Below are 18,542 nucleotides of genomic sequence, written 5' to 3' on the forward strand. Positions count from 1 at the left end.
ACACTTGTTTCAGCCATATAATTTATAGGGAAGGTGTAAGTATAGTCTGATAGGGATGACTGGCACAGCACAGTCTTGCTTGGAAAAGTATGTGTGCCACTAGCTAGCACAGAACATGTTTGTGTAAGTAAGATAGACAATGATTTATATATTTATTTATTTTAAACAAACCATATTTTTATTAATGGTAATACTGTTTAGAGTTGTTTATTTTTTAATAATATACTTTTTTATGCATTGTGATGTAATCTTATAATGCACATATGTTTGTATGTGAGAAATATGATTTTGCTAAGCTGACGCCATCTTGTTGCCTTATAGTCATTTTATTCTCTTATAGCTTAAAAACAATTAGATACAGCTAGTTTGTAGGAGTAATTCATTATTTTCTAGAACCATGCTTATGACCTTGGATATAGCAGGTGTAAGATAAAACCAACACCCCCCTTTTGGGGAGTATTCCTTTGAAAATGTTTGAATATAGCAAGATTTAAGTAAAGAAGCATGAGTGGTTAAAACCTTTTGGGGCGTAGTTTTCTGTAATACGTGATTTTGTGCTATAAAGACACGAGCCTGTAACTAATCAATTAGAGAGCTAATTGTACACGCAGAACTTGCAGTGTCTTTTATTCTCCCGGCTGATGAGCTCATAACTGATAAACTGACACTTACAGGTGAACAATTTGATTCAGATTCCACAGCATTGGAGGTCAACACTGAGACTGCTGCCCTGAACCGAGGACAGAAAAGTGGAGGACGCCCTGGACACAGGACTCTGACTTCAACCGCGGTGAGTAGTTTTCTACTCGTTAGACTCCTCTGGTTAGAGCTGCCTCATTTCCGTCTAAGGTATCAGGCACACAGATCTGTAAGTTTCAGATTTATGCAGTACTAATTACTAACTCCCTAACTGTCTTGTCCAAGCTGCAGTATGCTTGTGTGAATAAATGTTTCTGTATCTGTCATATGATGTATAAAGGAAAAAAAGACTAAGATACCCAATCAAAGACTACACTTCTCACATGCTACTAGAGGCTTGTCCTGTCTGATGAGAACTGTGAACACTGGGTCCTGGGTAATCTTTAAGTCTCCTAGCTCATATGAGGATTGATTGAAGTGACGCTAATAAACACGGTAATAGTGTAATAAAGTCGATCACTGCTTATGGCTAGGGTCCTCTGTGTTTTTGGTACCCGTGGGAGGTGCCAGAAACCGGAGGGTGTCTGTGTTTCTTGTACATTCTGCTGCTTTCTAACATTACTACCTCATGGAAATTGCTATTGAGATTTGTGTGATAGTATTAATTGCAGTCCTAGTTACACTTGGGGTTCTGTACATATTTTGGAAGATACGCAAGGGTATTGAAGGCATAAGGGACTTACTCTTTTAAGTAACCTACATGTCCTCTTTTTCATGCAAACAGTGTCAATGCCTGCTGATTTTACAGAAAGAAAAGGCATTTATAAGTCCAGATTTGATAGCGGTCACAGATAATAACGTTCAAGGGGACATATACTATAGATTTAACCCAGAACACAGCAACAGAGAGATTACTGCCATAATAGGTTGTCACATTGAAAAGGAATACATTAAGACACGTGTAGGAGAACATTGGGTGAACACTTTAAAAACCATCCCCAGAAATATTTTATGGAGAGGACACTTTATAATCTGTCCAAAGTTTAGAAAGAATTTGCAGACCTTCATCCCAGATACTATCAGAAAGGCTATTCTGTACAGATATCCAGTGTAACGAGTCCAAAAGGGGCATCCAGTGCACAGAGCCCACAGAATCGGACATCCAGTGTAAGGAGTCCAAAAGGGGCATCCAGTGTATGGAGCCCAAAAGGGGCATCTAGTGTAAGAAGCCCACAGAACCGGACATTCACTATAAGAGGTCAACAGAATGGGACGTCCATTAATAGGACAACCCACATAAACTAGATCAGAGTCTCTATTGGGACTTAACAGAATACTGTCAATATGGGAAATATAGACAGCAAGCAGATAGATGATGGCAACTCCCCTATAGACATGATGCGCAAAATCTTAGGTAATGGGGGAGTAGAAGGTCTGCCAGGACTGTTCAAAAGAGCGGGGATAGGTAAAGAAGGTACATTAGATCCCATAAAGATACAACAGATACACAAGTCATATCGCCCTTTCATACAGACACACAAGCTTGAAGGTAAACTCTTAAATTGGTTGAAGGTCTCTGAACAAATCCTACTGGAGCAAGAGACACAAGAGATGGAGGAAAGTATCAGTACATTTACCCTAAGTCAGCACTGTGACACTAAGAACCATCCCAGTACATCTGGTTCTAGAAATCTGGCTAGAGAGAGAGGGTGGAGATGCCCCAAATATGATTGTCAATACTGTAATTCAGCAAAAGATCAATTGTGTGTAATATGTGGTTCCCCGTGGACAGTAACCTGTAAATCTTGTTACACCACACAGCCACACACAGGACCAAGGACAGACTTAAGGGGATATATAAATAATGCAGGGAAAATAATACAAATGACCGAAAAAAGTATATGGAGGTGCAATTGTCCAAAAATACATTTGTGGAGAAATTCTGCCTGCACCATGTGCAAGGCAACACAATTTGATATGGTATTAGCCTCTCCAGCCCCGACAGCACCTCCTCCTTCTTATGAAGGTGCAGATCACGAAAATCTGCCAACAGTCGCCGTTACAGAATTGTACCCTGTATATAACCAGACCACACCAGGTAGACCTGCGGAAGGTGGTAACCAAGCAATCCCTGACCGCATGGTCAATTGGTTTAAACCATGGTCACCCACTGATCAAATGTCATTTGCAAGAGATGTCCCAAACGTAGACAAAAATCCTATGGTATTTTCCAGATATATGGCACATTTACAGACATTTTATAATGCCACTTGGTTAGATTTGGACTAAATGACAAAGGTCACTGTGGGTAATTATACAGCAACATAAATAGCTGAAGCCCGAGCCCAGTATAATGCTGCAGATATACCTGTGCCCACAGAAGCACAGAAAAAGGAGAGTATTCGTGGTGAATGGTGGATGGCAAAATGCACAGCTTACTGTGAAGGGAAAATTAGGGACATGACTTTACAAGATGTGCCACAGGGTAAAAATGAACCTGTGACAGAGTATTTCACACAATGCCGACAAAGACATGAAGATTATGGGTTTGGTCATGTCACTGCTAGGGACATACGCATATTCAAAAATGCATTTTTGGGAGGCTTAAATTCCGACCTCCTCAAGACCCTTAAAGTCAGTCGGCCTGAATATGCAACTTTAACCCCTGATGTCTTACTGACAGTATTGAGATCCATTGAGGAGTATAATAATGAGAAACAGGACAGGAAGAAGGTGACACAGCCCATATATGTGGTACAGCCTGATGTTACACAACCTAGGCGTCCACAATTTAAGTCAAGACAGAGAAAGCAGACACCTGAGACCATTAATGTAAAATTAGGCCTGAGCCCAAAGGGAAAGCAGCATAGGAACACGGCCCCCAGAGTCACATACTCCCCAGTTTATCAGTCACATCTGGTCCACAATGTACAGTACCGTTAAAAATTAGGGGACTAGAGGAAATCACAGCACTAGTAGATTCTGGGGCCACCATTTCTGTTTTGCAATCTAAACTGGTACCACACAATTTAATCTCCTCTGCAGTAGTGCCAGCCACAGGGTTAGATGGACAGATACAATTGCTACAAAAGACAACGGCTTTACATGTACAAGTAAGTGACACCCTAACAATAGACACACAGTTTTTGGTGTCTGACAGTTGCCCCATGAACCTACTAGGGGCTGATTTACTGTCAGCCTGTATTCCTGTACAAGCTGTACATATTAAACTGAAACCAGGGGCACAGCCAGTAAAAGTTAAACTGTACCCCTTAAGGCCTGATCAAACAACAGCCATAAGTAAACAAGTAGGGGACTATTTAAAAGCTGGGGTACTTAAGGAGTGCCGATCTAGTTGGAATTCACCCGTTTTCCCAATCCAGAAGAAGACCCCCAATACAGATGGGACACCATCTTTTAGAATGATACACGATCTAAGGGAGATCAATAAACGTATCATCGTAAATTCTCCTATTGTGCCCAACCCACACACATTGTTGAACCAACTTCCCCCCACGTCACAATGGTTCACAGTGATAGACCTTGCAAATGCATTTTTCTCTGTCCCCATTACAGAGGACAGTCAGCAGTATTTTGCATTTACACATCAGGACAAACAATACACTTGGACAAAATTACCACAAGGTGGGGCGACCAGTCCAAGTGAATACTCAGAAGCCATGGCTCTTGTATTAAAAGACTGGTTGCCATGCCACACCTCCACAGTAGTCATACAGTATGTGGATGACCTTTTGCTTTGTGCAGACACTCACACTAATTGTGTACAAGACACAATTTCACTCTTACAGTTTCTTTATGACAAAAACTGTAAAGTTTCAAAAGACAAAGTGCAGCTAGTTCTACAGAAGGTAGAATTTTTAGGACACTGCATTTCACACCAGGCGAAGCATCTGTCAGAACAGAGAAAATAAGTAATACTAAAAGTCAAAATACAACGAACATATAAAGAGTTAAGAGCACTTTTGGGCCTACTAACATACTGTAGAGAATGGATTCCAGCAGCATCCAGCAAACTGCAAACATTATATGAGGTTTTGTAAGGACCAACACAGCAGGGTCCCATCACGCTCACAGAAACACAACAACAGGTGTTCCAACAGTGAAAAACATGACATACTTAATGCTCCAGCACTGGCTTTGCCAGATTATGACAAGCCTTTCACATTATTTTATCATGAAGTCAGTGCACATGCGCAAGGAGTACTGACACAGGTACATGGTCACAGGCAGAGGCCACTTGCATACTACTCTGCACAATTAGACCTAGTCATACGAGCAGCACCTACATGTATTAAGGCAGTGGCGGCAGCGGCCATAGTGCTTGAAAAGAGTACAGACATTGTGCTAGGGCACCCAGTAACCCTAATGGTACCACATGCCATGACAGAAATTTTAAATCAAGCACAAACAAAACACCTCTCAGCAGCCCGACTTACCAAATATGAAGTAGCACGGCTAACTCCTTGTAACGTTACACTTAAGCGGTGCACAATGTTGAATCCTGCTACCTTATTGCAGCAAGATTCAAAAGATGGGAAAAGTACCTGTATATATCAGGGTACCCCTAGGGATTTGGGGGAATCCCAGCTTGAACAGGAAGAAAAAATGCAAACACAAAATTTTTCTGAACATGATTGTGTAGAAGTAATGCCATACTTGCCAACTCTCCCGGATTGTCCGGGAGACTCCCGCATTTTGCGAGAGTCTCCCGGACGAGTGTGGCAATCTCCCTGATAGGAAGGGGGAAAAATTTAGTTTAAACGCCGCGATTCACCCGGAATCGCGGCGTTTAGCCCCGCCCCCACTGTAAAATGACGCGATTTGCGTCATTCCGTCACGGGGGCGGGGCCAAAATGACGCGATTTCGCAGCCCCGCCCCCTGCACGCCCACGTCCCAGCCGGCATCTCCCGGAAACAGAAAAAAAAATGTTGGCAAGTATGAGTAATGCGTCAGGAATCTTTGATTTTATCTGACATTAAAGATACACCACTGCCAGATGCAGACATCACTCTTTTTGTAGATGGTTCATGCTACTACATAGATGGTGTCCCTTATACAGGGTGTGCTGTAACCACACACACAGACATAGTGATTCAACAGACTTTACAGAGTCACATGTCAGCTCAAGAAGCTGAATTAAAGCCTCTGACACTTGCATGCATATATGCAGAAGGACGTAGAGTAAACATTTACACTGATTCAAGGTATGCTTTTGGAATTGCACATGATTATGGCCCTATATGGAAAAATAGGGACTTTATGGGTTCAGCAGGCAAACCAGTCAAGCATGCAGAACACATTAGGGCACTGTTCACCGCATTCCAGCAGCCCTCCAAATTGTCAGTAATGAAGGTGAAGGCACACACTAGAGACACTACCCCTGTAGCTGAGGGAAATAGACTGGTAGACCAGGCCGCACGAGGTCAAAACATGGAGCACTAGAAGTACAAGGGGAGTGGTGTAAAGGTCAGTGTTTGTGTCTACCAAAAGCCCTTTATCCCATTATGGCTAATATAGCGCATGGGAAAGTGCATCTGGGAAAAGATGCAATGGTTGCACTCACTAACAGGTTATGGATAGCACCAGGTTTCGCCCAAGCAGCACAGGCATTAGTAGCAGGATGCCTAATCTGTGCAAAGAATAACCCGGGGAAGTCTGTCCCAACTCCACGGAAAAGCACACCCCAGACACAGTATCCATTTCATAGGATACAGATAGACTTTATACAGCTTCCCAAATGCTCAGGATTCGAGTATGTACTCGTGTGTGTCGACCTCTTCAGTCGTTGGCCAGAGGCTTGGGCATGCAGGACAGCAAATGCTAAAACTGTAGCCAAGAAAATTATGAGTGAAGTAATCTGCAGATATGGGGTACCAGAGGTCATTGAAAGTGACAGAGGGACACACTTTACAGGGCAAGCATTCCAGGAACTGTTAAAAGACATGGGAATCATATATGCCCCTTACAGACTCCAAAGTTAGGGATGTGTGGAGCCAGGGACCTGCAGGGCGCCGCTGACTAGATTTTCTAATCTAGTCAGCGGCTCAGGAGAGGGTTGCGCCGCCGCTGCTTTTCAGTGTCCGCGGGGCATCTGTGAAGTATCACACTGTCTGTCAGACAGACAGTGTGAATAAAGTTCTTTCCCGGCACCCCCCTCCCCTCCCAGAATGCATCACTCTGCCTCTGCGTGAAGAAGGCGCGGATCAGCTAGAGAAAAGGTAATTAAACTCTCCTTTTTTTTTTTCGTGTGTTCGCTGGGGGGGGGGGGGGGGCGGCGGTGTCGAAATTTTGCCTAGGGCGCCGTGAATCCTAGCACCGGCGCTGTGTGGAGCGCCTTAATGGTACTCTGAAATTGAAAATGCAGAAATTAATGGCTGAAACAGGCCTGCCATGGATTTCATGCGTACCCATGGCCCTGCACTCAGTAAGAAATACACCTAGAAAGGACACAGGGCTCACACCTTATGAGATTCTGTTTGGCACAGCACACAGGACAGGCTGCTATTTTACACAGCAGCTACAGCATTCACATGGTGACTTGTTGAATTATGTAACCTTGTTGCAAAAACAACTAACTAAAATACAGGGTCAAGTGTTTTCTTCATTTCCAGACCCTAATTTTGATACAGGAACTCACAACCTGCAGCCTGGGGACTGGGTGGTCGTGAGAAAGCACGTCAGGACAAGTCTTGAGCCCAGATACGAGGGTCCTTATCAAGTCCTATTGACAACTCCCACATCAGCAAAACTTGAGGGGAAAAACACCTGGATTCACGCATCCCATTGCAAGAATTTTGCACAAGGGAAGTCAGGTTCAGAAGTATAAAAATGTGTAAAAACATTGCTTTGACATGTAAAAAACCTGCATGGGCAATAATGATAGGACTATCATTAATGACAATAGGTATAGTTCTTGCAATATATGCAGCATCTTTAGCATGGGAACATACAAAGGGTTCAGAAGCCTTGCACAGGGCAGTCAGGACACTCCCCTTTTTTGAGACTGATGAAACAGGTGATGATATACAAAACTGTTTGTGCCCCTATGAGGCACAGAAACAAGAGGAGTGTGAAAACATATGCAATAACAAACAGGGAAAGTCTGAAAACGTTTTTTTGCGAATGCATAACCTTATTGGTCAGATTGTCAGCAATAGCTCATGCTGGATATGTACACAAAGCCCGCCTACGTCACGGTTGTACTCATGGGCAGCTGTTCCTTTAACTTTCCAAGAGATGCTACAGCTTCCCCATCAATGGGTATATAATGTTTCCCAGATAAGTCATTACCTTACTGAGGCGCATTATGTTTCAATAAGCCAATTATATCACCCCCCTGATGTGTGTTTTCGAGTAAGTGCCACGGTAAAGGGGAAGGTTAACATGAATATTTGGTTTTTAAATAGAAACAATGATCCCACTATTAATTTGACACTGGTTGTGGCTAATACGTCAGCAGGTCATACTGACTGTAGAAAAGCAAAGATGATATACACAAGAGTGGGGAAGGATAGCAATCGCCTCACAGCTATAAGATTCAGAACACCAGGTAACAAAACACAAATGTGTTTAGAGTAGAGATGGACGGGTCCGGTTCCCCGAGAACCGAACCCACCCGAACTTTGGGTATCCGAGTACCGAGCTGAATAGAGGGAGAGAGCAGGGTGTAGTCACAGGCTGATTAGAGCAGGGACAGAGAATCCAATATTCTTTTTCCAATTGTTGTAACAAAAATCGCTAGAGAAGAGAGGAGGATAGAGGTTTTTTTTCTTTTCAATATTTGGCACTCCCCAGTGCTTTTGGGGTGTCCCCCATAATTGTGCATAAATATTTCTGGCTGTCAAAATTACTATCTGTCAGCAGTATCTACCAACTAATTTTTAGCACTCCCCAGTGCTTTTGGGGTGTCCCCCATAATTGTGCATAAATATTTCTGGCTGTCAAAATTACTATCTGTCATCAGTATCTACCAACTAATTTTTAGCAATCCCCAGTGCTTTTGGGGTGTCCCCCCTAATTGTGCATAAATATTTCTGGCTGTCAAAATTACTATCTGTCAGCAGTATCTTACCAAATAATTTTTAGCACTACAAGTGCTTTGGGCTGAGAATGGATTCAAAGCAGTCCACATATGAGCAGAATGAGCAACCATGTTCTGTCACCAGTCCTGATGTTAGTGTTCCCATTACGTCATGTGGGCAAGGCGATGTCAAACTACAGAGTGTTTCGAAATCAGTCCAAAAAACAAAAACATTTTTTTTTTACTGTGTTGAAGCAAAAAAGAAGTGTTACTGAGCAAAAGTTAAGTGCCGATAAAAAAAAAATTGCCAACATGCCATTCTACACACGCAGGCGCAAAGAGAGAATGAGGCCTTCACCTTTGGCTATTAGTGGCAGATCCCAAAAAGTTACCGAGCCTACAATTGGTGCACAACTACTGTTACGCGTCAAAGCCGAGCTGCAAGATAACAGTAAGGCATTAGAGGATAATGTTTGCTCTGATTCACAAATGACACCAATCCCTGTGGAGAGTCCATCCAACAGTGAGATGTCTAATCGTGAGCATTCTGCTGCTGTGTGCTTTAATAGCCCGAGTGTAGCCGGTGATACACAAATTGAGGATGCCACTTTGGAATTAGAAGAGGATGAGGGGGAGATTTGTGGAAATGACGAGGGTGCTAATAAGGATGTTGATGAGGATGTGGTTGTTTGTGTAAGTCCTGCACCAGTGGCAGCAGTTTTGGCATGTGACAATAAAAAGGCCATTGTCATGCCTGGGCATGAAACAAAAAAATCCACTTCTTATGTTTGGAATTATTTCTACCCAAATCCAGACAACAATTGTATAGCCATTTGTAGTGTATGTCAACCCACAGTCAGTCGAGGGAGGGACCTTAACCATCTTGGAACCTTGTCTATGTTACGCCATTTAACTAGAGTTCATGGCAAAGTGTTGGGAAAAGCTGAAAGTTCTTCCCAAAAAATTACAAGCACTCCATCATCAGCTAAGACCCTCCGTTCACCGACATCCCGACGGCTACAAAATACACCCACCACATCATTCTCATCAATATCCTCAGTAGCGCTCGGAGTTAGCCCGGCATCCCACTTAAGGCTGGATGACTCCTGTACTATTATTGATTCCTCTGAAGAAAGCGTTAGTCCCACTGCTGCTGCTGTTGCTGCTGCTGGGGGTGAATCGTCATCCCAGAGGCAGGTCAAGAAAATGAGCAGTCCTACATTTCAGCAATTAACTGTGAAACAATCATTTGCAAGGGGAAGCAAATATGACAGCAGTCACCCAGTCACCAAGCGAATCACAGACGCCATGGCTGCAATGTTAGTGTTAGATCTGCGTCCAATCTCCACAATAAACGCAGCTGGTTTTTCACAGTTAATTGAGGTTTTGTGTCTGCGTTACAGAATTCCATCGCGACACCATTTCTCCCGTAAAGCAATTCCACAACGATACCAAAAAGTGTGTAAAAATGTAGAGATTGCGCTGAAAAATGCCATTCTGCCCACTGTCCACTTAACCACAGATATGTGAACAAGTGGAAGTGGCCAAACCAAAGACTATATGATTGTGACAGCATACTGGGTTGGTCATTCACCTTCACCAGCAGGAACAGCAGCAGCATGTACACCACTACGTAACATTTGTCACAGGCAGGCCACTCTTTGTATCACCGGCTTCACTAACAGACATACAGCTGACAATTTGTTACGCAAACTGAGAGATGTGATTGATGCATGGCTTATACCACTTGGACTCTCCCCAGGATATGTCATTTCTGATAACGCCAACAATATAGTGAGAGCATTACAGCTGGGTGATTTCCAACACATTCCCTGTTTTGCTCACACCATCAACTTGGTGGTGCAGAGCTTCCTACGAAATAACCGTGAGGTGCAGGAGATGCTTTCGGTGGCCTGTAAAATTTCATGCCATTTCAGGCATTCAGCACAGCATTTAGGAGATTACAGCAGCTCCAAGAGCAGTTTAACTTGCATTGCCACCAACTTAAGCAAGAGGTGGTAACTAGGTGGAATTCCACCCTGTACATGCTTCAGAGGATGGAGGAACAGTGCAAAGCCATCCAAGCATATTGCACAAGCTATGACATTGGGAAATAAGTGGGGATGTATTTCACTCTTGCACAGTGGGGAATCCTTTCAGTGCTGTGCAAGGTGCTGAAACCATTTGAAGTTGTGACATGTGAGGTGAGTGCAGACTCTGCTAGTTTGAGCCAAGTCATTCCTTTAATTAGACTATTGGAAAAGCAGCTTGAGAAAATGAAGGAGGAGCTGAAAGCAAGCAATTCAGCAAAGTATGTTGGCCTTGTCGATCAAGTACTTAATTCGCTTCACAATGATCCTCGAGTTATTAAGATCTTGAACTCGGATCAGTACGTTTTGGCCACAGTGCTTGATCCAAGGTTTAAAACCTACATTGAGTCTTTACTTGTAAATGAGCGAGATGTGAACTTTTGCAAGGAGCTATTGCTTAGCAAGTTGGCCGCTGAACTGGGCCTCGACTTGACGACGTGTCCACCTTCACTTTCTCAAGCTGCTGCTGTTCGTAAAAAATTAAATTTCCCAAAAAGAAGCAGGGAAGACGCAGGGGGCAGACCAGAACAATTTAACATCTGGGCTGGTTTGAAGGATTTTTCCAAAAAATGTGTCACGTTGCCCATAACTCCATCCAATACGAGTATAAACATGCAAAGGATGGTGGAGGATTACTTTCAAGAGGTAGTTGATATGGAAATGTCAGACAGTCCCTTTTCTTACTTGGAAGAAAAGCAGGCCATTTGGAAACCTATGTACAAACTTGCTTTGCAATACTTAAGCTGCCCACCCTCCAGTGTTTACTCTGAACGAGTGTTCAGCACAGCAGGGAACTTAGTCAGTGATCGCCGTAGAAGGTTACTTCCCAAAAATGTGGAGAAAATGATGTTTATAAAAATATAAAAATGAACTACATCTTCCACGAGGAAGGTCTTCACCATCCAAGACATCCAAGCACTGACTGTTCTCTAATGGCGGATTCAAGCGGCGATGAATTGATAGTCAGTGATGATGACGTACACACTGATGAGGGTGAGGATGAAGCTGAAGATAATGACGATAACATCTTTTTAAAACTTTCTATGTAAGTGTAGGGTGCAATCTACCCCCAAAGAGGAAAGGGACTTGTGGCATTTCCATATCATGTACCGTCTTGAAAGGCTGCTGTTTGGGCAATTTATTCTTAAGGGTAGGGTGTCATAGACACAGTGACCCCAAACTGGCTTTGTCCATTTCAATTAATATTGTACAGTCTATAACGGCTGAATTTTTGGTTTTTTTAAACAAGTGGACGGGGGGCCTATAGAGACAGAAAGCAAACTGCCTTTTTGCATTTCTTTACATATTTAACTATAAGTGTAGAGTGTAATATACATCCAAAGACGATGGCTGCATTGCCAATATGCATAGATGGAGAGGAAGACAATCTGTTTTCTGTGTAGAATAAATGAAGGCCTACCTACCAGGAATTAAACTGTTTTTTGGATGATTTATTACCTCTACAATTAGATTACTTATCTATGAAACAGTTGGAGCACTAAATTGGGTTATTTTAGGCCGAAAAACATTGATTTTCCATCAAAATAGTAAAACAAAACCAAACAAAACCAAAAACAAAACACGCAATGGCGGTTTTGAAAAACCAAAACACGATGGAAATCCAGATCCAAAACCGAATCCAACCAAAACACGGGGGTCAGTGACCATCTCTAGTTTAGAGCACTGGCAGAAACAAGGTATGAAGGGGGAGTATACCAGTAAGGAAGGAGTAGAAACCTGCCTTCCAACAGGTAATCATAACCTCTCTGCTATAATGTTCACACTTACTGTTACCTGGCCTTATCAACTGCCAGAAGATGTTTATATCATATGTGGGAAGAAGGCATATAAATGGTTGCCTTTTGGATACACAGGAATATGTACTTTAGGTAAGCTTACTACACAAACGATATTGATACCACATGAGGAGCTGAAAATCTTGATTACTGAGGAAACAAGTCTTATGCATCACTACCGAGGTAAAAGGGAAATTAAAAGTGCCTCAAAGACAAAGGGAAAGTACCAGGACCTTTTTCACACAGGGTTTTGGATGAAAGTATGTCTGTCTGTAGGTAACATTGTGTCATTTGGTACCACAGGAACAGCCTATACCCTTAAGCAAATTAAAGATCTAGCATGACTGTTAGATAATGTTACAGAAATTTATGATGAAACATTCAGATATGTGGGTACAGAGTGGAAAATTATACATAAGGAGCTTCCACAACATCGATTAATTTTGGATTATCTCACAGCACAAACAGGTGGCTATTGCTAACCCTTTTCACACACACAGGATCTGTCTGTTGCACCTACTTCACTGATAATAGCACTGCAGATCCGGAATATGTCATCACACAACATATGGATGAGATTAGAGAACTTACGAAAAATATTTCTGAGGAGCATGCAAAGCCATGGTGGGGATTTGATATTAGTGGCCTATCCTGGCTCAATCCCGCCACATGGTTTGGGGGGATAGGTGAATGGATATCTGATATATTATCGCTAATTGCAAAAGGCTTAGTTATCTTATTATTGTTTTATATAATAGTAAAGCTTGTAATATGGTTGATAAGGAAGTTACTGACACTTAAATGTTGCTCTTTTAAGAAACAAATGACAACGTTGGAATCTGCAGAGACTCCTATGATCGCAGATATATGTGAAGATCTGACTTCTGAGCAAACTAGCAAATTCAGGATGCTGCAGCTATCTGAAGGATCATCTAAATGCACCATCTGTGAAAAAGCTATTAAAACCAACTGAAAAAAGAACATGCGTCAGATGCAAGACAGTTGTCGACTCATTGACCATCTATTAATATCAGCTAGAAGAGGGATCATGGACTTGTTATTGATGGAGGATGGGTTGTTCTATGTATCCAGTTTTAGGCATCCCTATGCATATGTTCTGTTAGAAGGGTGTATGTGTATAAGTACCCATTAAAATCGACAACAAGAATGTGATCTCTGATAGGTAGTGTTAGGGCAAATAATGAATAAAAAGATGGGAAATGAGAAATATGATTTTGCTAAGCTGACGCCATCTTGTTGCCTTATAGTCATTTTATTCTCTTATAGCTTAATAACAATTAGATACAGTTAGTTTGTAGGAGTAATTCATTATTTTCTAGAACCATGCTTATGACCTTGGATATAGCAGGTGTAAGATAAAACCAACACCCCCTTTTGGGAGTATTCCTTTGAAAATGTTTGAATATAGCAAGATTTAAGTAAAGAAGCATGAGTGGTTAAAACCATTTGGGGCGTCGTTTTCTGTAATACGTGATTTTGTGCTATAAAGACACGAGCCTGTAACTAATAAATTAGAGAGCTAATTGTACACGCAGAACTTGCAGTGTCTTTTATTCTCCTGGCTGATGAGCTCATAACTGATAAACTGACACTTACAGGTGAACAATCTGATTTATATTCGACATATGCATACTGCACTCTGTCCTGTCTATTAACATGCAGCAAGTAGCATTTAGGCAGAGTGTACTTATACTCAGATTCAAATAGAAACGCATCTGGAAATCCACTTGGATTTGAATATGGTCAGAACTACGCTCATATTCCATGCTCTTTTTAACTGCAACTTGCATTGCGTTCTGGTTTGAATCAATCCCTGTATGTTAAGAGCTGGCTGCATACATGAGACTTAGATGTAAATATCAGCTGCCAACAACTCTTCCATCTGGCAATGAGCAGGTGGCATATTATTATTTGTGTATTAGTGTGAATAGTATAATCAGGCATAAGGTAAGCTCTAAAAAAGAGATGGGTTTTTAGAGAACATCTAAAGATATTTAGACTGTAAGCTCCAATGGGGCAGGAACTGATGTGAGTGAGTTCTCTGTACAGCGCTGCGGAATTAATGGTGCTATATAAATAAATGATGATGATGATGAAGATTGAAGGATGTGGGAAAGCCTAATTGGTGTGGTAGGGAATTTCTTAAGGGGGGAGCAGCACAGGAGAAGTCTTGTAGGCGGGAGTGAGAGGTGGTTACCAAGTACAAGACAAGGTGCAGGGCAGAGGTAGATCTAAGAGGGCTGGAGGGAGAGTATTTTGATATGAAATTTGAGATGTATGAAGGGGTAGTGTTGTTGAGGGCTTTGTAGATAAGGATGAGTAATTTGAATTGGTCTCTGGAGGACACAGGGAGCCACTGTAGGGATTTGCAAAGTGGTGCAGCAGATGTGGAGTGGTGAGAGAGGAAGATCAGTCTTGCAGCAGCATAAAGATGGATGAAAGTGTGAATATATGGGTGTCAGGAATGCCAGATAGCAGGAGGTTGCAGTAGTCAAAACTGGAGATAATGATAGAATGGATAAGAGTTTTGGTAGCATGTAGAGTAAGAAAAAGGGCATATTCTGGCAATGTTTATAAGATGGAGTCGACAGGACTGGGAGAGAGTCTGATTGTGAAGGGTTAAGCAGAGGGCAAAATCAAGTCTGACACCAAGGCAGCAAATTGTGGGGTTATTGACAGTGAGGGAGATTTGAGGGGAGATGGAGATTTTGGCAGCAGGAAAAATAATAAATTCTGTTTTGGACATGTTGAGCTTTAGGTAGCGCTGGGACATCCATGTGGAAGACAATTGGTTACACGAAATAGTACAGAAGGGGAGAGGTCAGGGGTAAAGATATAGATTTGTGTGTCATCAATGTAGAGGTGGTGTTGGAGGCCAAATGAGTGAATTAGCGCCGCAAGAGAAGAGGTGTACAATGAAAAAGTAAAGGACTTAGAACTGAGCCTTGCAGGACCACAACAGATAGTGGGAGTCTAGCGGCGGATGTGACAGAGGTAGAAACACTAAAGGAGCAGTTTGATAGGTAGAAAGTGAACCAAGAATGAACTGTGTCACAAAGGCCACTGGAGTGAAGATTGTGTAGGAGAAGAGGGTGATCAACATTATCAAAAATAGCATAGTTATACTGGAGAATGAATTTGGAGAAATTACCCTTAGACATTGCAGTAAGTAGCTCATCGATCCCTTTTGTGAGAGCAGTTTCAGTGGAATATTGGGAAAGAAGCCTGATTGCAGAGAGTCAAGAATGGAATGAGAGGAGAGAAAGTGAGACAGACATTTGTACACTAATCGCTCAAGTAGTTTGGAGGCAAAGAGTAAAAGAGAAATAGGGCGGTATTTGGAGAGAGAGGCTGGGTCGAGAGATGGTTTCTTTAGAATTGATGAGATGAGTGCATGTTGAAAGGAGGATGGAAAGGTGCCAGTGAAGACAGACAAGATGAAGAGGTGAGCTAGAGGTGAACATGTAGTGGTGGAGAGGGAGCCGAGTAGTTGGGAGGGAATAGGGTTGTAGGGTGAGATGATGAAATGAGTGTAGCCACTTCGAACCTGAGTCATTAAGGAGAGTAAAGGATTAAAAGGAGTAAATTTGCACCTGGGCAAAACTATGTTGCATTGGAGGGGGAGGTTAATTTAAAATGTGGGGACAGATTTATAGTTGCATGTCCTAAATCAACTTTAAATTTCAGTGTAAAAACAAAGCAATCAAGTATTTATGTACTACATGAAAAAACAGCCAATATTTAAATTATGTACAAAAAATTTGAACCCCTTGCATTGTAACATGGTTTGTCCCGGAGAACATTTACTCCTTTTTTTGCCTTACTTTCTTTAATGACTCAAGCCCTTCAACTTCAGTTACTAGTTTAAAGATGGATTGGGGAGCGTACGTGAAAGTGGGTAGAGTGAGTAGAGTGTGTGTAATTTGGCAAGAAGTAGGTGGAAAAATCATGGGATCTGAGGGAGGAAGGGGGAAGAGGTGCAGGTGAGCAAAGAAATGAGTTGAAGATGGCAAAGAGGCAATGTGGGTTAGTGGACTGATTGGATATTAGAGATTTAAAGAATGTTTGTTTGGCAATAAAAAGGGCAGTACTGTAAAATGAAAGGATTAATTTATAGTGGAGGAAATTGGGATGGGAATGAGATTTCCGCCAGTGGCGCTCTGCAGTGCAGGAACACTTTTGCAGGTAGTCTGTTTGGTGTGCCATGGTTGGGGTTTAGATCTTTAGAGACTGTATGTGGTAGCTGGAGCTGCATTATCTAGGGCTGAAGTGAGTGTTTTGCTATTGAAAGAGGAGGCCTGATTAGGGAGGACAGTGAAAACATAGTGTTATGACTAACGGTCTTATCATAAACCCGTAGAACCAGATGGAGAGGCCTTCACCTTTAGCAGCCGCCTTTCCCATAGAGCTCGTTATGCTCACAGGTACTCGGATGCCCCCAGGTCTTATACTCGAAGTAGCACAGGTTTATGAATGTACCGTAGCGCAGAGTATCGGGGTGTAGAATAAAGAGTAGTCAGGAAACAGGACAAGGTCATAGTTCCGAAACAGGCAATGTGGTCAGAAACAGGCAAGGTGTCAGGGCTGGCAGCGATCGAAGGAGGTCTGGGTCACAAAGCAAAGGGTCAAAACACAGAGGAAAATTCAAAGTTCAGCAACAGCACTGGAGCACGCAAGCAGACAGGTAACTGAGCACTATAACCGGCAGGGAGACTAAGCCCTCACTGTCTTAAATACAGGGACTGACCAATAGCTGCAGAGGAGGCCAGCAGGGGTAATCAGCCTCAGGAGCTGCTTATAATATAATTTAGACAGGCAGATCTGCGCACGTGCCCGGCTGCCCCTAATGCCGGGACGCGCTAGCTACATGGCGTCCCGACCATTGCCTAGGACGGGGTGAGAACCGGAAGTGATGTCCCGGTCATCATGGAGATGACCAGGATGCAGATGAGTGGAAAGTCGCGGTGGCTGAGGACCGACGCGGCTTGTAACACATAGGAGATAATAGTTCTTTTAGTGAAATTGAGAAGTGGATTGTGTTATGTGAACAGGTGGCGTTGTGTACATGTGGACTCGGGTGCAGGGAGGAGGGCATAAGGTATAGTGAGGCTAAAGGAATGGAGGTTGTGGCTGGAAAGTGGGAAAGCTATGTTGGTAAAACTAGAGGTTGAGCAGTTGCAGGTAAAGGCAAGATCAAGGGAGTGTCTATCACAGTGGGTCGGAAATGAGGTAGACTGGGAGAGACCAAAGGAGAAATAGAGGAAACACGGTAAACACCAGCTGGCTAGCTAAAAAGAGTGGGTTTTATCCATGCACCAAATGTATATCGTGTAGAACCTGATGCATCACAAACACTAACCAATAGAAGAATTTAGTCCAAATATTACATGTAGAAAGTACAATATAAAAGACAGGATTACTTGCGACAGCAAGAATGCAAATTACCTAGTGACAATATGTAGGAAGAAACTACAATATGTAGGGAGAATGTGTAGAAAACTGATAACACGTATCTTTGACCACATGAGAAATATTAAGCAAGGAAACCCATTGTTTTTCTAATCACTTTGTGTTACGTCTCACTGGCGCGGACTCCCCGGTCTTCTCCGAGAACCACCGCAAGGCGGGATGGTTTTAGCTGCCGGAGGCCCACAGGTCGCAGCCCCTAGGTTAACCCACCAGTGTGGTAGCGAGAGAGTAGTAAGGTGAACGGTTCTGGGAACACAGCAAAAAGCATTGTCTAGCTGGATATTAAACAGCTTAATTGTAAGAAGTAGGAAGCCAGACGTACCTTGCTGTCTAGAAGAGAGGCATGAGGAGACAAACACGAGAGGAGTCAGGAACTATAGCCGGTTTGGTACACAGAAGGTCTGCCAGTGCGGGTTGCCAGGGATTCTGCTGATGCAGGGTTAAATAGACAAGCCGGGTCGGTACACAGAAAGTCAGCCAGTGCG

The 18,542-nt window shown here is 42.7% G+C and overlaps 1 long non-coding RNA gene across 1 annotated transcript; it reads left to right on the forward strand.

Moving 5' to 3' along the window:
• The first annotated feature begins 290 nt into the window (after nt 1-290).
• LOC142142931 (uncharacterized) lies at nt 291-14,125 on the forward strand. Its single transcript, XR_012689407.1, has 2 exons — nt 291-790; nt 13,385-14,125. It is a non-coding gene; the product is annotated as an uncharacterized LOC142142931 (long non-coding RNA).
• Nucleotides 14,126-18,542: the final 4,417 nt, after the last annotated feature.

The sequence above is a fragment of the Mixophyes fleayi genome, chromosome 3 (assembly GCF_038048845.1).
Source record: "Mixophyes fleayi isolate aMixFle1 chromosome 3, aMixFle1.hap1, whole genome shotgun sequence".
In the NCBI taxonomy this organism is placed as follows: Eukaryota; Metazoa; Chordata; class Amphibia; order Anura; family Limnodynastidae; genus Mixophyes; species Mixophyes fleayi.